Genomic DNA, 17,009 nt, shown 5'->3' with positions numbered 1-17,009 from the left:
GGTGTTTGCAAGTCCAAGTATTTGCCTTTGTTGATCTGAATGTCTAAAATGTCTGGCTTTCTCTGTTTGTGTGTCTGATTCTATTTGTTTGGATGTCTGGAATGGTGTCTACAAGTCTAAGAATTTGTCTTTGTTGGTTTGAATGTGTAAAGTGTCTGTCTTTCTCTGTTTGTATGTCTGATTGTATTAGTTCGCATGTCTGGGTTGGTGTTTGCAAGTCTAAGTATTTGTCTTTGTTGGTTTGAATGTCTAAAGTGTCTGGCTTTCTCTGTTTATGTGTCTGAATCTATTTGTTTGCATGTCTGGGTTGGTGTCTAAAAGTCCAAGAATTTGTCTTTACTGGTTGGAATGTCTAAAGTGTCTGTTTTTCTTTGTTTGTTTGTCTGTTTTTATTTGTTTGCATGTCTGGGTTTGTGTTTGCATATCCAACTATTTGTCTTTTTTGGTTTGAATGTATAAAGTGTCTGTTATTCTCTATTTGTGTGTCTGATTCTATTTGATTACGTGTCTGGGTTGGTATTGGCAAGTCCAAGAATTTGTCATTGTTGGTTTTAATGTCTAAAGTGTCTGTCTTTCTCTGTTTGTGTGTCTGATTCTATTTGCTTGCATGTCTGGGTTGGTGTTTGCAAGTCCAAGATTTTGTTTTTGTTGGTTTTAATGTCTAAAGTGTCTCTCTTTATCTGTTTGTGCGTCTGATTCTATTTGTTTGCAAGTCTGGGTTGGTGTTTGCAAGTCCAAGAATTTGTCTTTGTTGGTTTGAATGTCTAAAGTGTCTGTCTTTCACTGTTTATGTGTCTGATTCTATTTGTTTGCATGTCTGGGTTGGTGTTTGCAAGTCCAAGAATTTGTCTTTTTTGGTTTTAGTGTATAAAGTGTCTGTCTATATCTGTTTTTGTGTCTTATTCTATATGATTGCATTTCTGGGTTTGTGTTTGCAAGTCCTAGTATTTGTCTTTGTTGGTTTGAATGTCTAAAGTGTCTGTCTTTCTCTGTTTGTGTGTTTAATTCTATTTGTTTGCATGTCTGGGTTGGTGTTTGCAAGTCCAAGAATTTGTCTTTGATGTTTTGAATGTCTAAAGTGTGTGTCTTTCTCTGTTTGTGTGTCTGATTCTATTTGTTTGCATGTCTGTGTTGGTGTTTGCAAGTCCAAGAATTTGTATTTGATGGTTTGAATGTCTAAAGTGCCTGTCTTTCTCTGTTTGTGTGTCTGATTCTATTTTTTTGCATGTCTGGGTTGATGTTTGCAAGTCCAAGTATTTGTCTTTGTTGGTTTGAATGCCTAAAGTGTCTGTCTTTCTCTGTTTGTGTGTCTGATTCTATTTGTTTGCATGTCTGGGTTGGTGTTTGCAAGTCCCAGAATTTGTCTTTGTTGGTTTGAATGTCTAAAGTGTCTGTCTTTCTCTGTTTGTGTGTCTGATTCTATTTGCTTGCATGTCTGGGTTGGTGTTTGCACCTCCAAGTATTTGTCTTTGTTGGTTTGAATGTCTAAAGTGTCTGTCTTTCTCTGTTTGAGTGCATCATTCTCTTTTTGGAAATGTCTAGATTGACGTCAGCAATTAACAGTATTTATAATTGGTTCAGCTTATGTCTATACTTACAGTCTTTCTATGTGGTTTTTTCAGTTCTTATTTGTTTGCATTATTGGGCCGATGTTTGAATGTACAACAATCTGTCTTTGTTGTTTTGAATGCCTAAAGTATCTGTCTTTGTATGTTTGTATGTTTTAGTCTATTTTTGGCATATATAGTCTGGTCTTTGCAAGTCAAAGTAATTGTTATTGTTAATTAGAAGGTCTAAATATTATGTCGTTCTGGTCTTATGTTTTTGATTATACTTGTAGGCTTATCTGATCTGATTCTTTCAAGCCCAACTGTTTTCCACTATTGTTTAGAATGATTACTTTGTCTTCATGTCTCAGTTTGTGGGATTGATTCTATTTTATGGAATGATTGGGTTAGTGTTTGAATATACAAGTATTTGTCTTTGTTTGTTTGAATGTCTATAGTATCTGTCTTTTTCTGTTTGTGCGTCTGATTCTATTTGTTTGCATATCTGGGTTGGTGTTTGCAAGTCCAAGAATTTGTCTTTGTTGGTTTGAATGTCTAAAGTGTCTGTCTTTCTCTTTTTGTGTGTATGATTCTATTTGTTTGCATGTCTGTGTTGGTGTTTGCAAGTTCAAGTATTTGTCTTTTTTGTTTTGAATGACTAAAGTGTCTGTCTTTCTCTGTTTGTTTGTCTGATTCTATTTGTTTGCATGTCAGGGCTGGTGTTTGCAAGTCCAAGAATTTGTCTTTGTTGGTTTGAATGTCTAAAGTGTCTGTCTTTCTCTGTTTGTGTGTTTGATTCTATTTGTTTGTATGTCTGGGTTGGTGTTTGAAAGTCTAAGTATTTGTCTTTATCGGTTTGAATGTCTAAAGTTCAGTTTTTCTATGTTTGTGTGTCTGATTCTATTTGTTTGCATGTCTGGGTTGGTGTTTGCAATTCCAATTATTTGTCTTTGTTGGTTTGAATGTCTAAAGTGTCTGTCTTTTTCTGTTTGTGTGTCTGATTCTATTTGTTTGCATGTCTGGGTTGGTTTTTGTAAGTCCAAGTATTTGTATTTATTTGTTTGAATGTCTAAAGTGTCTGTCTTTCTCTGTTTGTGTGTCTGATTCTATTTGTTTGCATGTCTGGGTTGGTGTTTGCAAGTCCAAGTATTTGTCTTTGTTGGTTTAAATGTCTAAAGTGTCTGTCTTTCTCTGTTTATGTGTCTGAATCTATTTGTTTGCATGTCTGGGTTGGTGTTTACAAGTCCGAGTATTTGTCATTGTTGATCTGAATGCCCAAAGCTTAGGTGTTTCTTTGTGTGTTTGCTTCATTTTACATCTTTGCAGGTCAGATTGGGGTTTTCAATACTTATCTATTTGTCATTGATGTTTGGTTGACATTTTCCGTCAGACCTGCTATGTGGTTGTGTTGTAATAAATTTGTTTGCGTTTCATTACGTGTGTTTGCATTTCAAAGTACATGCATCTTCTTGTTTTCATACCTAAAGTATAAGTCTTTGTCTTTGTTCATATCTGATTCTATTTGTTTGCATTTTTAGGTTGGTGTTTACAAGTCCAATAATTTGTTTTTGTTGGTTTGAATGTCTAAAGTGTCTCTCTTTATCTGTTTGTGCGTCTGATTCTATTTGTTTGCAAGTCTGGGTCGGTGTTTGCAAGTCCAAGAATTTGTCATTGTTGGTTTGAATATCTAAAGTGTCTGCCTTTCTCTGTGTGTGTGTATGAATACCTTTTTGTGCAAGTCTGGGTTGATATGTGCATACACAGGTATTTTGATTTGATCTTTGTAATGTCTAAACTTTCAGTCTTTATGTATTTTAGTTTCTGATTATATTTTTTTGTAAGTTGTGTTTTACGCTTGCTAGAATAACTAATTGTCTTTGTTGGTTTGATCGGCTATAGTATCTATCGATATCTGTGTATGTGTCTAATTCTATTTTTTTTAATGTCTGGGTTGATGTTTGCAAGTCCAAGAATTTGTCTTTGTTTGTTTGAATGTCTAAAGTGTCTGTCCTTTTCTGTTTGTGTGTCTGATTCTATTTGTTTGAATGTCTGGGTTGGTGTTTGCAAGTCAAAGAATTTGTATTTGTTGGTTTGAATTTCTAAAGCGTCTGTCTGTCTCTTTTTGTGTGTATGAATCTATTTGTTTGGATGTCTGTGTTGGTGTTTGCAAGTCCAAGTATTTGTCTTTGTTGGTTTGAATGCCTAAAGTGTCTGTCTTTCTCTGTTTGTGTGACTGATTCTATTTGTTTGCATGTCTGGGTTGGTGTTTGCAAGTCCCAGAATTTGTCTTTGTTGGTTTGAATGTCTAAAGTGTCAGTCTTTATCTGTTTGTGTGTCTGATTCTATTTGCTTGCATGTCTGGGTTGGTGTTTGCACCTCCAAGTATTTGTCTTTGTTGGTTTGAATGTCTAAAGTGTCTGTCTTTGTCTGTTTGTGTGTGTGATTCTATTTGTTGGCATGTCTGGGTTGGTGTTTGCACGTCCAAGAATTTGTCTTTGTTGGTTTGAATGTCTAAAGTGTCTGTCTTTCTCTGTTTGTGTGTCTGATTCTATTTGTTTGCTTGTCTGGGTTGGTGTTTCCAAGTACAAGAATTTGTCTTTGTTGGTTTGAATGCCTAAAATGTCTGTCCTTCTCTGTTTGTGTGTCTGATTCCCTCTGTTGTTATGTCTGGGTTGGTGTTTGCAAGTCCATGAATTTGTCTTTGTTGGTTTGAATGTCTATAGTGTCTGTCTTTCTCTGTTTGTGTGTCTGATTCTATTTGTTTACATGTCTGGGTTGGTGTTTGCAAGTCCAAGTATTTGTCTTTCTTGGTTTGAATGTCTAAAGTGTCTGACTTTCTCTGTTTGTGTGTTTGATTCTATTTGTTTGCATGTCTGGGTTGGTGTTTGCAAGTCCAAGAAGTTGTCTTTCTTGGTTTGAATGTCTAAAGTGTGTGTCTTTTTCTGTTTGTGCGTCTGATTCTATTTGTTTGCATGTCTGGGTTGGTGTTTGCAAGTCCAAGAATTTGTGTTTGATGGTTTGAAAGTCCAAAGTGTCTGTCTTTCTCTGTTTGTGTGTCTGATTCTATTTGTTTGCATGTCTGTGGTGGTGTTTTCAAGTCCAAATATTTGTTTTTGTTGGTTTGAATGTCTAAAGTGTCTGTCGTTCTTTGTTTATGTGTTTGATTCTATTTGGTTGCATGTCTGGGTTGGTGTTTGCAAGTCCAAGAATTTGTCTTTGTTGGTTTGAATGTCTCAAGTGTCTGTCTTTCTCTGTTTGTGTGTCTGATTCTATTTGTTGGCATGTCTGGGTTGGTGTTTGTAAGTCTAAGTATTTGTCTTTATCGTTTTTAATGTCTAAATTTCAGTTTTTCTCTGTTTGTGTGTCTGATTCTATTTGTTTGCATGTCTGGGTTGGTGTTTGCAATTCCAAGTATTTGTCTTTGTTTGTTTGTATGTATAATTTTTATTTATTTCTGTGTTGGTGTTTCTGAATCTATTTGTTTGCATGTCTGGGTTGGTGTTTGAAATTCCAAATATTTGTCATTGTTGGTTTGAATGTGTAAAGTGTCTGTCTTTCTCTGTTTGTGTGTCTGATTCTATATCTTTGCATGTCTGGGTTGCTGTTTGCAAGTCCAAGTATTTGTCTTTATTGGTTTGAATGCCTAAAGTGTCTGTCTTTCTCTGTTTGTGTGTCTGATTCTATGTGTTTGCATGTCTGGGTTGGTGTTTGCAAGTCCAAGTATTTGTCTTTGTTGGTTTGAATGTCTAAAGTGTCAGTCTTTCTCTGTTTGTGTGTATGATTCTATCTGTTGGCATGTCTGGGTTGGTTTATGCAAGTCTAAGTATTTGTCTTTGTTGGTTTGAATGTCTAAATTGTCTGTCTTTCTCTGTTTGTGTGTTTGATTCTATTTGTTTGCATCTCTGGGTTGGTGTTTGCAAGTCCTAGAATTTGTCTTTGTTGGTTTGAATGTCTAAAGTGTGTGTCTTTTTCTGTTTGTGCGTCTGATTCTATTTGTTTGCATGTCTGTGTTGGTGTTTGCAAGTCCAAGTATTTGTCTTTATTGGTTTGAATGTCTAAAGTGTCTGTCTTTCTCTGTTCGTGTGTCTGATTCTATTTGTTTTCATGTCTGGGTTGATGTTTGCAAGTCCAAGAATTTGTCTTTGTTGGTTTGAATGTCTAAAGTGTCTGTCTTTCCCTGTTTGTGTGTTTGATTCTATTTGTTTGCATGTCTGGGTTGGTGTTTGCAAGCCTAAGGATTTGTCTTTGTTTGTTTGAATGTCTAAAGTGTCAGTCTTTCTCTGTTTGTGTGTCTGATTCTATTGGTTTGCAAGTCTGGGTTAGTGTTTGCAAGTCCAAGTATTTGTCTTTCTTGGTTTGAATGTCTAAAGTGTCTGTCTTTCTCTGTGTGTGTGTGTGATTCTATTTGTTTGCATGTCTGGGTTGGTGTTTACAAGTCCAAGAATTTGTCTTTGTTTGTTTGAATGTCTAAAGTATGTGTCTTTTTCTGTTTGTGTGTCTGATTCTATTTTTTTGGATGTCTGTGTTGGTGTTTGCAAGTCCAAGAATTTGTTTTTGTTGGTTTGAATGTCTAAAGTGTCTATCTTTCTCTGTTTGTGTGTCTGATTCTATTTGTTTGGATGTATGTGTTGGTGTTTGCAAGTCCAAGCATTTGTCTTTATTGGTTTGAATGCCTAAAGTGTCTGTCTTTCTCTGTTTGTGTGTCTGATTCTATTTGTTTGCATATCTAGGTTGGTGTTTGCAAGTCCAAGAACTTGTCTTTGTTGTTTTGAATGTCTAAAGTGTCTGTCTTTCTCTGTTTGTGTGTCTGATTCTATTTGTTTGCATGTCTGGGTTGGTGTTTGCAAGTCCAAGCATTTCTCTTTATTGGTTTGAATACCTAAAGTGTCTGTCTTTGTCTGTTTGTGTGTATGAGTCTATGTGTTTGTATGTCTGGGTTGATGCTTGGAAGTCAAAGAATTTTTCTTTGTTGGTTTGAATGCCTACAGTTTCTTTCATTCTATGTTTGCACGTCTGAATCTTTTTGTTTACATATCTGGGTTGTTGTTTTCAAGTACAAAAATTTGTATTTGTTGGTTTGAATGTCTAAAGTGTCTGTCTTTCTCTGTTTGGGTGTCTAATTCTATTTGTTTACATGTCTAGGTTGGTGTTTGCAAGTCCCAGTATTTGTCTTTGGTGGTTTGAATGTCTAAAGCGTCAGTCTTTCTCCGTTTGTATGTCTGATTCTATTTGTTTGCATGTCTGGGATGGTGTTTGCAAATCCAAGAATTTGTCTTTGTTCGTTTGAATGTCTAAAGTTTCTGTCTTTCTCTGTTTGTGTGTCTGATTCTATTTGTTTGCATGTCTGGGTTGGTTTTTGCAAGTCAAAATATTTCTTTTTGTTGGTTTGAATGTCTAAAGTGTCTGTCTTTCTCTGTTTTTGTGTCTGATTCTACTTTTATGCATGTATGGGTTGGTGATTGCATTTCCAAGTATTTGTCTTTATTGGTTTGAATGTCTAAAGTGTCTGTCTTTCTCTGTTTGTATGTCTGATTCTATTTGTTAGCATGTCTGGATTGGTGTTTGCAAGTCCAAGAATTTGTCATTGTTGGTTTGAATGTCTAAAGTGTCTGTCTTTCTCTGTTTGTGTGTCTGATTCTATTTGTTTGCATGTCTGGGTTGGTGTTTGCAAGTCCAAGAATTTGTCTTTGTTGGTTTGAATGTCTAAAGCGTCTGTCTTTCTCTGTTTATGTGTTTGATTCTATTTGTTTGCATGTCTGGGTTGGTGTTTGCAAGTCCAACTATTTGTCTTTGTTGGTTTGAATGTCTAAAGTGTCTGTCTTTCTCTGTTTGTGTGTCTGATTCTAATTGTATGCATATCTGGGTTGGTGTTTGCAAGTCCAAGAATTTGTCTTTGTTGGTTTGAATGTCTAAAGTGTCTGTCTTTCTCTGTTTTTGTGTCTGATTCTATTTGTTTGCATGTCTTGGTTGGTGTTTGCAAGTCCAACTATTTGTCTATGTTGGTTTGAATGTCTAAAGTCTCTGTCTTTCTCTTTTTGTGTGTCTGATTCTATTTGTATTTATATCTGGGTTGTGATTGCATGTCCAAGTATTTGTCTTTATTGGTTTGAATGTCTAAAGTATCTGTCTTTGTCTGTTTCTGTGTCTGATTCTATTTGTTTGAATGTCTGGGTTGGTGTTTGCAAATCCAAGTATTTGTCTTTGTTGGTTTGAATGTCTAAAGTGTTTGTCTTTCCCTGTTTATGTGTCTGATTCTATGTGTTTGCATGTCTGGGTTGGTGTTTGCAAGTCCAATAATTTGTCTTTGTTGGTTTGTATGTCTAAAGTCTCAGTCTTTCTCTGTTTGTGTGTCTGATTCTATTTGTTTGCATGTCTGGGTTGGTGTTTGCAAGTCCAACTATTTGTCCTTGTTGGTTTGAATGTCTAAAGTGTCTGTCTTTCTCTGTTTGTGTGTCTGATTCTATTTGTTTGCATGTCTGAGTTGGTGTTTGCAAGTCCAGGAATTTGTTTTTGTTGCTTTGAATGTCTAAAGTGTCTGTCTTTCTCTGTTTATGTGTATGATTCTATTTGTTTGCATGTCTGAGTTGGTGTTTGCAAGTCCAAGTATTTGTCTTTGTTGGTTTGAATGTCTAAAGAGTCTGTCTTTCTCGGTTTGTGTGTCTGATTCTATTTGTTTGCATGTCTGAGCTTGTGTTTGCAAGTCCATGAATTTGTCTTTGTTGGTTTGAATGTCTAAAGTGTCTGTCTTTCTCGGTTTGTGCGTCTGATTATATTTGTTTACATGAATGGGTTGGTGTTTGCAAGTCCAAGTATTTGTCTTTGTTGGTTTGAATGTCTAAATTGTCTGTATTTCTCTGTTTATGTGTCTGATTCTATTTGTTTGCATGTCTGGGTTGGTGTTTGCAACTCCAAGTATTTGTCTTTATCGGTTTGAATGTCTAAAGTGTCTTATGTGCGCGCACACACGGAAACATCAAAACTATGGGGTTCCCCGACATGCTGAATCTAAAATTGTAATTTTCAACGAGATTCTTTAACCTTTTAGAGTTAACTTACCCTTTTAGGGTTGACCTTTTAGGGTTCTCCTACATACTGAACCTGAAAGTGTGTTCTCCGAAATGCTGACTCTGAAAGTGTAATTTTCATGGAGATTATTTGACATTTTGGGGTTCATTTAGACTAGGTTATGTGCATTGGTTCATTTTTTTACTACAGAAAGTGCTACCATCTATTTCAATTAAGGTATAGATGGCAGCACAACTAATTTTTCCTTCACGCGGACACCTGCAGCCAACCTACAACACCACCCTTTTTTTCAAGTAACGCGCCACGCTAAGTGAACCTAAATGAACCTAATGTGAATGCAGTTACTTAGCAGGTTCACTTAGCGCGCCACGCTAAGTGAACCTAAATGAACCTAACGTAAATGCAGTTACTGGAAAAAAAGGGTGGTATTGTTGGTTCTGCCATCTATACCTTAATTTTTCTGCCATCTATACCTTAATTGAAATAGATGGTAGCACTTGCTGTAGTAAAAAAAATGAACCAATTCACGTAACCTAGTCTAAATTAACCCCAAAAGGTCAAATAATCTCCATGAAAATTACACTTTCAGAGTCAGCATTTCGGAGAACACACTTTCAGGTTCAGTATGTCGGAGAACCCTAAAAGTTCAACCCTAAAAGGGTAAGTTAACTCTAAAAGGTTAAAGAGTCTCCTTCAAAATAGTAATTTCAGATTCAGCATGTCGGAGAACCCCATGGTTCTGATGTTTCCGTGTGTGCGCGCACGTAAGACACTTTAGACATTCAAACCGATAAAAAAAATACTTGGACTTGCAAACACCAACCCAAACATGAAAAGAAAATAGAAACAGACACACAAACAGAGAAAGACAGACAGTTTAGACATTCAAACCAACAAAGAAAAATTCTTGGACTTGCAAACACCAACCCAGACATTCAAACAAATAGATTCAGACATACAAACAGAGAAAGACAGACACTTTAGACATTAAAACCAACAAAGACAAATTTTTGGACTTGCAAACACCAGCTCAGACATGCAAACAAATAGAATCAGACACACAAACAGATAAAGACAGACACTTTAGACATTCAAACCAACAAAGACAAATACTTGGACTTGCAAACACCAACTCAGACATGCAAACAAATAGAATCATACACAAAAACAGAGAAAGACAGACACTTTAGACAATCAAACAAACACAAATAAATACTTGGACTTGCAAACACCAGCCAAGACATGCAAACAAATAGAATCAGACACACAAACAGAGAAAGACAGACACTTCAGACATTCAAACCGACAAAGACAAATAATTGGACATGCAAAAAAAAACCCAGACATGTAAACAAATAGAATCAGACACACAAACAGAGAAAGACAGACACTTTAGACATTCAAACCAACAAAGACAAATACTTGGACTTGCAAACACCAACCCAGATATGCTAACAAATAGAATCAGACACACAAATAGACAAAGACAGATACTTTAGACATTCAAACCAATAAAGAAAAATACTTGGACATGCAATCACCAACCCAGATATGCATACAAATAGAATCAGACACACAAAACGAGAAAGACAGATACTTTAGACATTCAAACCAACAAAGACAAATTCATGGACTTGCAAACACCAACCTAGACAAGTAAACAAATAGAATCAGACACACAAACAGAGAAAGACAGACACTTTAGACATTCAAACCAACAAAGACAAATTCTTGGACTTGCAAACACCAAGCCAGACGTGCAAACAAATAGAATCAGACATACAAACAAAGAAAGACTGACACTTTAGACATTCAAACCAAGAAAGACAAATACTTGAACCTGCAAACACCAGCCCAGACATGTAAACAAATAGAATTAGGCACACAAACAGAGAAAGACAGACACTTTAGACATTCAAACCAACAAAGACAAATTCTTGGGCTTGCAAACACCAACCCAGACATGCAAACAAATTGAATTAGACAAACAAACAGAGCATGACAGACACTTTAGGCATTCAAACCAACAAAGAAAAATACTTGGACTTGCAAACACCAACCCAGACATGCAAACAAATAGAATCATACACACAAACAGAAAAAGACAGACACTTTAGACATTCAAACCAACAAAGACAAATTCTTGGACTTGCAAACACCAACTCAGACATGCAAACAAATAGAATCAAACACACAGACACACAAACAGATAAAGACAGACACTTTGGACATTCAAACCAACCAAGACAAATACTTTGGCTTGCAAACACCAACCCACACATGCAAACAAATAGAATCAGACACACTAACAGAGAAAGACAGACACTTTAGATATTCAAACCAACAAAGACAAATTCTTGGACTTGCAAACACCAACCCAGACATGCAAACAAATAAAATCAGACACACAAGCAGAGAAAGACTGACACTTTAGACATTCCAACCAACAAAGACAAATTCTTGGACTTGCAAACACCAACCTAGACATGCAAACTAATAAATTCAGACACACAAACAGAGAAAGACCGACACTTTAGACATTCAAACCAGCAATGACAAATTCTTGGACTCGCAAAAACAAACCCTGACATGCAAACAAATAGATTCAGAGATGCAAACAGAAAAAGACAGACAATTTAGACATTCAAACCATCAAAGACAAATTCTTTGACTTGCAAACACCAACCCAGACATGCAAACAAATAGAATCAGACACCCAACCAGAGAAAGACAGACACTTTAGACATTCAAACCAACAAAGATAAATTCTTGGACTTGCAAACACCAATGCAGACATGCTAACAAATAGAATCAGACACACAAACAGAAAAAGACAGACACTTTAGACATTCAAACCAACAAAGACAGATACTTGGACTTGTAAACACCAACCCAGACATGCAAACAAATAGAATCAGGCACACAAACAGAGAAACACAGACACTTAGACATTCCAGCCAATAAAGACAAATACTTGGACTTGCAAACACCAACCCAGACATGCAAACAAATAGAATCAGACACACCAACAGAAAAAGACAGACACTTTAGACATTCAAACCAACAAAGACAAATTCTTGGAATTGCAAACACCAACCTAGACATGTAAACAAATAGAATCAGACACACAAACAGAGAAAGACAGGCACTTTAGATATTCAAACCAACAAAGACAAATTCTTGGACTTGCAAACACCAATCCAGACATGCAAACAAATAGAATCAAACACACAAACAGAGAAAGACAGAATCTATAGACATTCAAACCAACAAAGACAAATACTTGGACTTGCAAACACCAACCCAGACATACAAACAAATAGATTCAGACATACAAATCTAAAAAGACAGACACTTCGTACATATAAACAAACAAATATACATATTTGAACTTCAAACACTCAACTAAACGTACAAACAAATAAATTCAGATACACAAAGAGAGATTGTAATAAACTTCCGACATTCAAAGCACAATTGACAAATTCTTGGATTTGAAAACACCAAACCAGAAATGCAAACAAATAGATTCAGACATACAAACAGAGAAAGACAGGCACTTTAGACATAAAAAACCAACAAAGACAAATTCTTGAACTTGGAAACATCAACCCAGATGTGCAAACAAATTGATTCAATAAAGTATTTTAAGAAAATGTGGGGCCCCGGGGGCACTTGGGGGGCGGGGGGGCATTTGTGGGCCCGGAGGCCCTCTGGGGGCTCGGGAGGCCCCTGAGGGGCCTTTTGGGGATCGGGGGGATAGGTCCCTTTGGGATTGGGGTAGGGGGACCCTTTGGGGTTGGGGTAGGGGACATCACAACATTGTTCAAATGGAACTTGTGTATTATAACGACCACATTCAAACCAATAAAGACAAATACTTGGACATGCAATCACCGACCCAGATATGCATACAAATAGAATCAGACACACAAAACGAGAAAGACAGATACTTTAGACATTCAAACCAACAAACACAAATTCTTGGACTTGCAAACACCAACCCAGACATGCAAACAAATAGATTCAGACATGCAAACAGAGAAAGACAGGCACTTTAGACATAAAAACCAACAAAGACAAATTCTTGAACTTGGAAACATCAACCCAGACATGCAAACAAATTGATTCAAAAAAGTATTTTAAAAAAATGTGAGGCACCGGGGGCATTTAGGGGGCCGGGGGGCATTCGGGGGCTCGGAGGCCCTTTGGGTGATAGGGCCCTTTGGGGTTGGGCTAGGGGGGCCCTTTGGGGTTGGGGTAGGGGACATCACAACATTGTTCAAATGGAACTTGTGTATTGTAACGACCACAGAGTTTTACCCTAAATCATCTTCTAAATCATCTTCTAAGATCATCTTCTATAATGTCTCAAACGGTTTCGTCCAAATAATCCCCTAAAAGTATTTTCTGTTTGTTCCTTTTGTTTTGGCATCCTTGCGCTGTCACATTTGAAATTCCTAGGAAACCCTTTCCCGCGTTAATCTCTTCATCTCTAAGATGTTCCTAGCTACACTATTATGGTTTTCATCGAATGTGAATTTATCTCTGTGACCTAAAGATCGGAGAAACCATATTTAAAAAAATGCATATTAATTTATCTCTGTCACTAAAGACGATTTATCGCCCAGACCTAAGATCAAAGAAGCCATAATGTTTCTTAATTCCCCTTTCGTGGATCAATAATTCCCCACCGATTATGCAAATCAATTTTTCAGAAATTATCTCCCCTTCGTGGATCAATAATCCTTGAATAAATTATGTCCCGTCGGCGTTTCACGAAATTGTAGATGGCAGCACGGTGTTCGTACCGGAGATATTGTGCCCTTCCTACTATTAGCATAAGTTGGGAGCAAAACCCCTATGCCTTTCCAAGGCGAGAACAAAATTTGCACTTTACTGAAAAAATACAAATGAATGTGCATTGTCAGTTTAATATACATATATTGATTCAATTCAATTCAATTCAAACTTTTTATTTCCTCCGAATACGAAGAGTAAAAAAGAAATAAATAAAAATAATAACCGCTAATCAACAGGCCATAAAATTATTTTAAACACTATAACAACAAATACGCAAAGGCCTTCAATCAAAATTACCACACAAATTAACACTTCATTCAATAGATAATAAATTAACACTTCACAAATTAAAACTTCATTCAAAAATTAAATCAAATAAAATAAACTAAGCTTCGTGCGCAGCTCTATATAAATTATGAGAAAAAATATTTAATTTGTATAAAAAATTCTTTTGCATTTTCTCCAAAACATCAACAGGGTTTTTTATTTTATATGCATTCATTAAAAAAGTATTTGATTCAGATTTAGAAAAGCGGCAAAGGAACTTAGCAAAATTAAAAAATGTGGTTTTTACATGCGCAATATTACTAATTCTAAAAAACAGGAGAAGCGATGAAAAAACTAAAATTTGAGGCAAAGCGACTGTATTATATACCCAAGCCAATGATTTCCGAGGAAGGAGATCGCAAAGACAAATTACTGCCCCAAAACTAGACGCTATTCTACTTTTAACAGCTTTAGAAATAGAAGCATGGCATAGAGCTAAAGTTGGTCCATAAGGCACACCAAGATATAAAAAAGATTCCAAAGGTTTTAAAATACTATCATAAATACAGACAGAAATTTCTGAATTAACGAGATCATTAGCCTTAGGACCAAGAATCAGAAAACTGATACTTTTCAGGGTGAAAACGAAGTCCATGCTCACTAAAAATCTTTGCTAAAAAATCTACATTTTGTTGAAGTGACTGAAGCGATCGACTCAAAAGGAGTAAATCATCTGCGTAAGCAATCCACGACATTTATTAGTAATAATACGATATTTAGTAATAAAAATGTTAATATTGTTTGATTTATTAAAGTTATAAAAGTAAAAACATTTGTATTTTTTCAGTATAGTGCAAATTTTGTTCTGGCCTTGGGAAGGCATAGGGGTTTTGCACCCAACTTATGTTAATTTCTGCTCGTTTTGAGTTTGACTCGGTTAATTATTATAATTTCTCTTCATTTTGGGTTTCATTTATTTATTGATGCTGATTAGTGGTAGTTTCACGCTTGGTAGATTATTTGATTTTATTTTTGCTTATTTTTTGTTTAATGGAGTTCTTTACTTTTCTTTGAAAATTTTGTTTTGTGGAAAAAGTTTATTAAATTAATTGTAGTCATAAAACCTTACAGTTACATGAAATGTAATTAAACAAATAGAAAAGGTTTTTCAACTAAAGTAAGGAGCAAGTTTAAAACTTAAAAAAAAAATATAAATTACTATTTTTATAAGGGGGGCTATCCCCTTCTCAATACCCTGCTCATTAATCAAAAGATTTTTAGTGCTTTGAAAAATCTTTTACTTCCAATCCCAAATTTTCTTTAAAATTTTGGGAAAAAGCCAAACTTCACAGTAACGAGTAAGGAACTAAAAAGGAGACAGCTCCCTTCATACAAAGAATAATCTGTTCAAATAGGTTTCCAATCTGTTCCGTGCTTTCAGTTGAAAAGCTCTTTTTTTAATTTAATTTCGGATTGTTTTCCAAATCATACCCAGGCCTAAACAAGATATAATTTGAGATACCTGTCCATTAAATCCCTTGTTAATTGCTTCTAAAATGTGTAAATCAATAATTGTACGTTGATTAGTACCGTCCTACATTTAACTTTGAAATTTCAATTATGGATAAAATTTGAATGTACTTAAAAAATTGGCGATGAATTGTTATTTTGGTGAAAAGTCCTTGTTAATATTACTAATAAAGAATTTCGGTTGGATGAAAAGGAGTGTTATTGTCTGTATTGATGGAAATTCTGTGAAACTTTTTAGCTTCTGCATAACTTAAGTCATCACATCCTCTACAACAGGATTTTCTTATCGATAAATACATTATATACGTTTGTTTTGCCACCCCATAGAAATTTCCTGGCGGGGCTGATGATAACCTGCCTTGCCTTTCCACTTTTGTGCTGGTAGATATGGGAATGAAGCATTTTAGCTGTATAGAAAAACATTTTAATTAATTCCTACTCCCCACTACCTCTTTCAACATTTATTTGAAGCCTCATGTTGAGTAAGCAGTTTGTCCATTAAAATGTACGTTTGTATGAATCTACCCTACCCCCACCTAAAAAATGACTCACCTCCCTCATTATAGCTGATACGCAATTACAGATCACCAAACGTAGCCTAATCTCATTACAAATAAAGCGAATCAACTTGGTTGAATCCAAAACTGCCACCGTGTGGCATTACTTCTTTTGCAACTGGGAAGCCTAAGATATAGTTATTGATACTTTTAAATCAATTAGCTTTTCGGGGTTTAAATTCATTGCAAATTCGTCCTCTTCGGGGTAAAGTCGTAGTTTGGCGCCGTAAACCACCTAAACTGTCACCCAACCACCCCTGCTATTTCAACGTCTGCTCCCCCCCCCCGGGAAAATTTTCTGCCGGCGCCCTTGGGTTGTAATTGTTGGATTATTGCATTTTTTTTTTAATTTAATAAATCATAGATGGCAATACTGTTTTCACTTTTCCAGTTAAAAGCACTGTTAATCATAATATGTTGAATTATAAAAGGGCTTCGAGTTTTCAGTAGCCGCTTGTTTGGCGGTGGAAACTTTTTGGGCCCTTCTGGTTATTGAGCTAAAAGGTGTAACGATAAAAGAATAGCTAAGTTTAGCCACACGCTCGGTAATGACCAACGGCTCGATGTGGGATAAAAGTACTCGGAATCTACCAAACGACAAAAATTGATGAACCTTTTTAAGGATCGAAAGTGATTGGATGGTAACCAATCTCCCTCCCGTGCGCTTTTTACTACCCTCCCCCTCGCCTTAGCCACCCATATTATCAAATCAAAATTTTGAGGTAGCCATTTTTTTCAAGATTATCAGAAGGTCCAATTAAAATGGTTCTTGGAATGACATGTCCCCCAGCCCCTGGTGCAATGTTCGTAAGTTATGCAATTTACCATTTGTCTATAGATGTGTTTTATAGTGGAAAAACGGTGAAAATATTTCATCTTTTGTGCCTCAATGGCTCGAGACTCGGGATTTTTTTCCCTGGGCCAATAAGAATACACATTTTTGAAGGAAAATATGTTAGAGGTGAGCAATAGTCCAAAAGCTTCTTTTTGTTTGGCTTGAAACTTTTGAGAATTGTTGCCTGGTTAAGGAGACTTGTTATTTTTGGGAGGGAAAAAAGAGCCGGAAATGAGCCAGAAAATTTGTTTTTCCGATCAATTTGAAACTTACAGCTGTAAATCCCTGAGCCAAGGGGAACTCCATATAAAAAAAAACGTTTTACAGACGCGGCCACCCGAGAAATGAACACAAAAAGGGCCAAAGACTTTTTTCTGGTTGTTATTGCTGTGTCTACGCTAGAATAGATTTATATAGTAGAGTACTTAAGTTATAGTGCTTTGT

At 35.9% G+C, this 17,009-nt stretch overlaps 1 protein-coding gene across 2 annotated transcripts in view; it reads right to left on the bottom strand.

Annotated features, from left to right (window-relative positions):
- The window catches only part of LOC148951220 (follistatin-related protein 1-like), a 188,731-nt gene that overhangs the window by 14,691 nt on the left and 157,031 nt on the right, over nt 1–17,009 (bottom strand). The gene's annotated exons all lie outside the window — the stretch shown is intronic.

Source organism: Artemia sp. Qi Xiang Cuo, chromosome 6 (genome assembly GCF_049724085.1).
Source record: "Artemia sp. Qi Xiang Cuo chromosome 6, ASM4972408v1, whole genome shotgun sequence".
Taxonomy (NCBI): Eukaryota; Metazoa; Arthropoda; class Branchiopoda; order Anostraca; family Artemiidae; genus Artemia; species Artemia sp. Qi Xiang Cuo.
Note: the sequence above shows the minus strand (reverse complement) of the source record. Positions and strands in the feature narration are given on the sequence as shown.